Genomic DNA, 8,218 nt, shown 5'->3' on the forward strand with positions numbered 1-8,218 from the left:
ATGCCTACCACAGAGGGCCTATGAAAAACTCTACCCAGCAGGGTATTACAGTAGTAACTGAAATCTGGGCCTAGGGGGTCTTTTCTGAGACTGATACTTTAACCAAGGACCATTCATGTAGAAAACATAGAACCACAGCATAGACGTAGCCCCTGGTACCTCAGTCTCCAAAAGGGCTCCATAGTAAGAGAAACAGGCTGTCTCTGGCATGAACTCAGGGGCTGTCTCTTTGATCATCTCTCCATGAGGTGGGAGCAGCCTTACAAAGCCACAAAGGAAGACTATGAAAGACAGTCTTGGTGATACCTCATCAGCTAGGGTCAGATAGAAGGGAAGGAGGTCCTCCCCAATCAGTGGACTGGGGTAGGGAAATGGGAGGAGATTACTGAGGGAGGGAGGGTGGAATTGGAAGTGGATAAGGGCAGGGCTAGGAGCTAGGATCCAAAGTGAATAAATGATAATAAATAAAAAATTATATCAAAAGTATAAAATAAAATACTAAGAATTAAAAATAAAAGCAGATACTGAGACTAACAGCTAAACTTTGGGCAGAGTGCTGGGAATAATATGAAAGAAGGGGGAAGTAGAAAGACCTGGAAGTGACAGGAACTCCACAAGGAGAGCAACAGAAGCATAATATCTGAGCCCAGGGGCCTTTTTTGAAACTGATATTCCAACCAAAGGACCATTCATGGAGATAACCAAGAACCCCTGCACAGATGTAACCCATGGCAGCTCAGTGTTCAAGTTGGTTCCCTTGTAAGGGGAACAGAGGTTGTCTCTGACATGAACTCAGTGGCTGGCTCTGTGATCACTTCCCCTGAGGAGGGGGAAGCTCAACCAGGCCAGAGGAAGACAATGCAAATAGTCTATATGAGACCTGATAGGATATGGTCAGATGGTAGGAGAGAAGGACCTCCCATAACTGTGGACTATGGGAGGAGAAGAAGGAGGGAAGATGGGACTAGGAGGTGACAAGTGAGGAGTCTACAGTTGGGATACAAAGTGAATAAATTGTAATTAATAAAAAATATTTAAAAAAACAAAGTAGAAAAAAATAAAATAAAATAAAAATTTTTCCAGCCAGGGGGGGAGGGGGTTGGGAAGAACAATTCTCTATTTGTTGCTGTTTAACTTCTTGAGTTCGTTATTATTTTGGATATTAGCCCTCTGTCAGATATAGGGTTGGTGAAGATCCTTTGCCAGTCTATAGGCTGCTGTTTTGTTCTGATGATAATGTCCTTCGCTTTACAGAAGATTTTCCGTTTTTTGAGGTTCCATTTATTGATTGTTGATCTTAGAGCCTGTGATGTTGGTGTTCTGTTCAGGAAGTTACCTCCTCTGCCAGTGGGATAGTTTCTTCCTCACATTTTCTTCTAACAGGTTTAGTGTGTCTGGTTTTATGTTGAGGTCTTTGATCCACTTGGACTTTAGTTTTGTGCAGGCTGGCAAGTATGGATCGAATTTCATTTTTCTACACATAGATATCCAGTTAGGCCAACACCATTTGTTGAAGATGCTATCTTTTTTCTATAGTATGGGTTTGGCATCTTTGTCAAAAAGCAGGTGTCCATAGGTGTGTTTGTTTATTTCTGGGGCTTTGATTCAATTCCCTTGATTCCCCAGTCTGTTTCTCTGCAAGCACCATACAGTTTTTATTACTGTTGCTATATAGGACAGAAGTCAGTGATAGAGATACCTCCAGAAGATCTTCTATTGTACAAGATTGTTTTAGCTATTCTGCGTTTCTTCTTTTTCCATAGGAAGTTGAGAATTTTTCTTCCAAGATCTGTAAAGAATCCTATTTAAAAAGGGGTACAGAACTAAACAGAGAATTCTCAATAAGTTAATAACTAATAGGAGAGAAGCACTTAAAGAAATAATCAACATACTTAGTCATCACTGAAATGCAAATCAAACTGACCCTGAAATTTCACCTCACACCCATCAGAATGACTAAGATCAAAAACTCAAATGACTACACATGCTGGAGAGGATGTGGAGAAAGAGAAAACTCCTCCTTTGCTCTTGGGAAAGTAAATCTGTACAACCACTTTGGAATTCAATATTGCACTTTCTCAGATACTTAGGAATAGTGCTAACTCAAGATCCAGCTATACCACTCCAGGGCATATTTCCAAAACACTCTTAACCATACAACAAGGACACTTGCTCAACTATGTTCATAGCAGTTTTATTCATAATACGCAGAATCTAGAAACAACCTACTTGTCCCTCAACAGAGGAATGGATACAGAATGTAAATGGTATATTTACACAATGGAATACTACTCAGCAATTAAAACCAATGAAATCATGAATGAATGGATGAAACCAGAAAAATTCATCCTGAGTGTGGCAACCCAGAAACAGACAGACACACATAGTATGTACTCACTTATAGGTGGATATTAGCCATAAATTATAGGATAAGGATGCTAAAATCTATAATCCTAAAGAACCTAAACAACAAGGAGGATCCTAGGGAAGAGGCTTAATCCTCACTCAGGAGGGCAAACAGTATAGACATAGGAAGTAGAAGACAGGGAACAAGACAGTAGCCTTCCACAGAGAACCTCTTAAAAATTCTCCTCATCAAGGTATTGAAGTAGATGCTGAGATTCATAGCCAAAGTTTGGGCTGAGTGCAGGGAATCTTACGGGAAAAAAGTGGAAATAGAAAGCCCTAGAGGGAACGCTGGGAGAACCTGGAGCTGCTTGTCCTGGTCCTGAAGCACACCATTCCAACCTTTTGTTAATAAGTGAATAACAGGCATAGATTTTCTTCTGGCTACTTCCTGCTGACATTGGGGGTGCTGTAGGGAGGTCAAAAGGCTGAAATGCTGGCCAAGTCCAGAAAGAACAGGCTGCTTTGATGCTGTCCAGGCTCTGCAAGAACATCCATGGCTGGGAGGGAAAGTGCAGGTCCAGCTTGAAGGAAGTCTGTGAGGTCAGACTGGAACACCTGTGGTAACTGCTTTGGTCTGTCTTGGATGTAGGAAACACCTGTGTCTGGCAGGATACTGAAACATACACATAGGCAGAAGACAAAGTTAAGTAGGTTATGGAGAAAATCCTTTAGGTGTACATTTAAAACTTTGGAGAGAGCAAACAGAGTTGGAAAGTTTGGATCGAAGAGACTTGAGCATAGGAGCCTCCATTTACCTGAGGGAACCTTCATTTACCCAATCACTGGTAGTAATTAAACAGGCTTTGTTTTGGATCTGTCATTGAGGTGAGGTTTGATTACAGAAGTGTGTAAACTTAGAGGCCCTAGTGCTAGCAGGCACTAGGTATAGAAAACTGAAATTCTCCAGAAGACATCCGAGAGGAGAATCTGGAGGAACGGGCATCTGGGCATTTCTCATTGGGAGGCAGAAAAGCCAGTGACCTTCCAGAGGTGTCCCAAAGGCAAGGTATGACTCAGTAGAGATGGTCCTACCTGGTCCAATAGCTTGTCAGCTTTTGGCCAGAGATCAGGGGCACAGCTGCCTGAGAGAGCACAGTCCACCTAGTGCTAGGATGTTCCTGTGCGAGCGAGAGGGGGGAGAAGGGACTGTGTGTGTGTGGGAGGCCCTCTCAAGGGAAAAGAAGCCCTAAATGAAGGTCAGCAGAGGGTCAACCATAGCCAGTGAAGACTATGGCTGAGGGGAGGGTCCCTCTGTCTCAAAAGATAGTGGGAAGTTGCTGGACATTGAACAGTCAAGCTTCCCCTACCAAGAGAAGCATTTTATGCTGATAAATGAGGTAAACTCACCAATCCAGTGGCTGGTCAATAAGGAGAACTCACCAATTCAGCCAGTGTTGCATGCAGCAGGTAGCAATCTGGTGGCCAGTAGACAGGGGAAGAATCCTACCTTCTGAGATAGCCAATAAATGCAGTACTTACCTGGAGCCCAATTGACCTGAGAGGAAGATTCAGGTGATTTCCTGCAGCTTATAAGAATTACTCTTGGGCTGGAGAGATGGCTCAGAGTTTAAGAGCACTGGCTGCTCTTACAGAGGTCCTGAGTTCAATTCCCAGCAACCACATGGTGGCTCACAACCATCTATAATGAGATTGGATGCCGTTTTCTGGTGAGCAGGTGTACATGCAGACAGAACACTGTATACATAATAAATAAATAAATAAATCTTTAAAAAAGGAATTACTCTTAAGTTTTAAGAAGGAGATACAACTTTAGACATGTTAGCATCACAATTGTAATCTGCACTGATATATACATTGTAGAAAAAGCAGTAGCCATACACCTTTGTGTTAACAGCACAAGCATTCTTTAAGGTGAGCTCTGAAAAGGCAGAGGCCTTTCGTGAAGTAAAAGGGAAATGCACTTGAACTTAACTTTTAGTATAAGCATACATTATGGAGATTTAAAAACTTGAGCTTTGGAACCATGATGGTGGATGGTTTTGTGAAATGCTTTTTATTAGACTTATATTAATAAATTAGAGCTGTATAGATAAAGTTTAAGGCTCTAGACAGTCAACATAAGTGTGGCATAGCAACAGGAGGAACTATTAAGCAGTTTTATCTATTTAGGATATCTTAAATTACCTTAGACCTTACAACCTTTATAATTTGTATTTACCAACCTTAAAACATTTTTTAGACATTTAAACATTTATAACTTGCATTTGCCAACCTAAAGACACTTTCTTAGGCTCTCAACTATGCATAACTTATGTTTACCAGTCTTAAGGCATTTTCTTAGACTCTATACACCAGTATGTATAACTGGTGTTTATGAATCTTAAGGTGCTTTTTCAGACTCTCAAATAACATTTTTGAGGGGGATCTTTTGTATCTATTTAACACCTGCTGCCTTGCATGGCTGGCAACTCTCTACTGACAACCCTCTATCCTAAGTTTTCCAGGTCAGAGGCTTCCCCTCCTCCTCTTGACCATGTAATCTGACCATTTTGTTGCTATTATTACTTCTCTCTCTCTTAACCCCTTGCATGACAACCAAGAACTGCTTCCAATGAACCTAAATTTATATACTTTATATATATACTTTAACTTACCTTACATTTTTTTTATTAAAAAAAAAAGGAGGAACTTTAGGATTTTGGAACAAAACCTCCTTCTGGGTTGCCTAGTAACCTATGATGTTATCATGTGTCACCAGCCAGGTGGCTACATCTGGAAGGCGTGGTTACCTTCTCCCTTAAAGGGACAACCCGACAGGTGGTTTCTCTCTTGGTCCTTTCTCTCTTGGTCTCTCTTGCTCCTCTCTCTCTCTCTCTCTCTCTCTCTCTCTCTCTCTCTCTCGGTCCTTTCTCTCTTGGTCTCTCTTGCTCTGGGCCTCTTCTTTCTTGGCCTCTTGGCCTTCTCCCGCTTCTCTATCAGGGGGCCCCCTCTCTCTCTTTCCCCTCTCTCCCTCTCTTTCCCTAGTATGACCTGCTCTCCCTTCTCACCTTTCTTCATATTCATCTAATAAACCTCTCTATATAAGAAAAAACAAGAACAAAAGAAAGCTCTTGAGGGGACAGGAGTTCCACAAGGAGACTAACAAAGGCTGAAAACTTGGTCCCAGAGGGCCCTGCAGAGACTAATACTCCAACCAAGGGCCATGCATGGAGAGGACCTAGACCCACTGCTCAGAGGTAGCCCATGGACTTCTCAGTCTCCATGTGGGTTCTCTGGTAAAGGGGGCAGGAGCAGGCACTGGCAGGAACTCAGTTGCCCGCACTTTTATCACTGCCCTGATCTGGTGGCCACAGAGAAAGAGGATTCAGACAGTTCTGATGAGACCTGATAGTTTGGGGTCACATAGTTGAAGAGAAGGATCTCCCATATGAGTAGACTAGGGGGAGAGATATAGTGTGTGGAAGAGGGAGGGAAGGTGTGACTGGAAGGAAATGAGAGAGGGAGCTACAGCAAGGTTACAAAGTGAATAAATAGTAAATACTAATAATAAAGAAAAATATTTATGTAGGAAAGACAAAGTACTACCTGCTTAACTTCCTATATTGATCTTTTTATGGTAAGGAGTTAGTAAAACACTGGTATCACAAAAAACATATCATTTCAACAAAATAAGAGTAAATATTTTTTATTTCTGATCCAAACCATATAAGCCTGGACAAAAATAAGCAAGGATTCCTAAGAACAAAGTGTCCAAAAGGTGGAAAACACAAAGAAATGGCAGGATTGATGTTCACCAAACACATATATTGATTACAAAAAAGAGCAATGCAGCCTCGTAAGATGGAGAAGAGAGTGTAAAAAGCCAGAAAGGAAGAGAGGAGGAGGATGTTCTTGGTGGCCCTGGAGTCAGGGGAGGTTCTGCTGGAACCATGAGTGCTGCGGATGTGTTGAACCCTCTGCTTGTGTCTGTACAGGATGATAATCATTGACGTGCTGGACCAGGCAATGAGCACAGAAAGAAAGACTTCAGGGCACATCACTAATACTGCATAGAGTAAGTCACTGATTTCATCATGGATTACAATAGTGCAGTATCCATAATCTCGTTTTCTTGTCACATTTTCACTATTCCTACTGATAAATGTATCCATTGAGGAAAAGATATTTATCAACATAGAGAAGCCCCAGAGACCAGAAATGGAGGAGCCAATATACTTGGCAGCTCTGTGTTTATAATCCTTCCAACAAGATTCACTGGGACTGATTGTCATGACCTGGAAGACACTGAAAAGGCAGGTGGAGCCAATGGACACACTCCTGCCAAATTTTTGAATGAATATCAGGAATCTGCATGCAAAATCATTCAAAAATTGATCAACCCAAAAGCTGACATGGTGTGAGGCACTCCAAAGAAAAGAATGATCAAGGCATTGGCTGCCATTATGTGCAGGAGAATCAAATCTGTGGGTTTTAATGTGCCCTGTCTGCAGTAAAGGATGAAGTAGTAGAATATAAGAGAGAAATTTCCCAGAATTCCAATTGTAGTTTGTAATAAGAAAATGATTCTGAGGGCAATATTCCAGAACTCCATTCTTTGAACCTACACAGTTTCCTTGAGGTTATGGATTTGGATATTTCTCAGGTCAAAATGAATAGAAAGAAATGCTGTAGTTTTTGGGAAAAGAGGACACTTTGAATCCATGAGGCTACTGACATGGTGAAACAGAGTCCTTTACACTCAGTTGTTAAAAGCCAGCCTACACCTCATGAAAATGTCATCACACAAATTTTGAAAAGTAGTCATTTCTATGTATGTTATTGTGATATTGATAAACACCTCTGTATGCATATATTGATGGAAAAATTGCCACCAAGTTTCATAGAAAATGCAAAATTCAGGACAGTGTAATGTTGCCTGTTGAAAAGTGAAAAAGTGACATCATACTCAAAGAGAATTACAGAACATACTGATATTTGCTACAGATAATATAAGAGAGGATAATTTTAAAAATGATTATGAAATGATTTACGAAAATTTTAATTATATTGACTGTTAATGTATATCTTACCTAAAATTAAGACATAACAGGTAGTAAAGTAATATAATTCAAAATATACCTATAGTCTTAGGAAAGTGTAAAGGTTCCTCCATCTTGTGTCAGCTGGAGGCATCCTTCATTTAACCTGAAACTGATAACCCCAAAACCCTTTATTCCCTTTCATGAAAAGTCCCATGTGAAAGTACAAAGCCCTGTTCTACAAACTCAGCTGCAAACGATATTCTGTTTAGCTGCTAGCTGACTTGACTCCTCCCTGCAACTGTCACACAGCAGGTATGTTTCTGGGATCTCTGACTTTTGTTTAACATAATATATTTATTGGTATTTGGAGGAATTTCACATCATCAACTCCTATCACACTCACTTCGCAGCTCTCCCAGTCCTCACAGATCCCTGCCCTGTGCTCTCCTTCTCCCATCAGGACAAACAGCTCCAGCATCAGTGCCAGTGACTCCATGCTGAGGGCTGGAGTGTGGGGCCTAGGGACAGTTCTATTTAGTATTTGCTTCTTTGTATATGTCCCTGTTGTGAGTGTACACAGCCCATGGCTCCTCAGGCAAGACCCTTGTGCTGGAGGCCTGCTGGCGCAGAAGGAGCAATAGGGCTGTAGATCCCTCACTGTCAGCTGCCCTCAGCTCTGATGGCCACATTAGTTACCAACTTCACGAGTTCTTGTTTCAAAACATCTTCCCTTTTTTCTCAGTTGTAACAGTAATATTGTGCACTCAGAAATTTTTTGGTCTGTAAAACTTATTTTAAAAAGTTTATTTTTAAATATGGAAAGAAAG

The 8,218-nt window shown here is 41.2% G+C and overlaps 1 pseudogene; it reads right to left on the bottom strand.

Annotated features, from left to right (window-relative positions):
* Positions 1 to 5,678: 5,678 nt before the first annotated feature.
* Positions 5,679 to 6,961, bottom strand: LOC129684122 (vomeronasal type-1 receptor 4-like; annotated as a pseudogene).
* Positions 6,962 to 8,218: the final 1,257 nt, after the last annotated feature.

This window comes from Psammomys obesus, unplaced genomic scaffold (assembly GCF_907164565.1).
Source record: "Psammomys obesus unplaced genomic scaffold, mPsaObe1.curated_primary_1811, whole genome shotgun sequence".
NCBI classification, from domain to species: domain Eukaryota; kingdom Metazoa; phylum Chordata; class Mammalia; order Rodentia; family Muridae; genus Psammomys; species Psammomys obesus.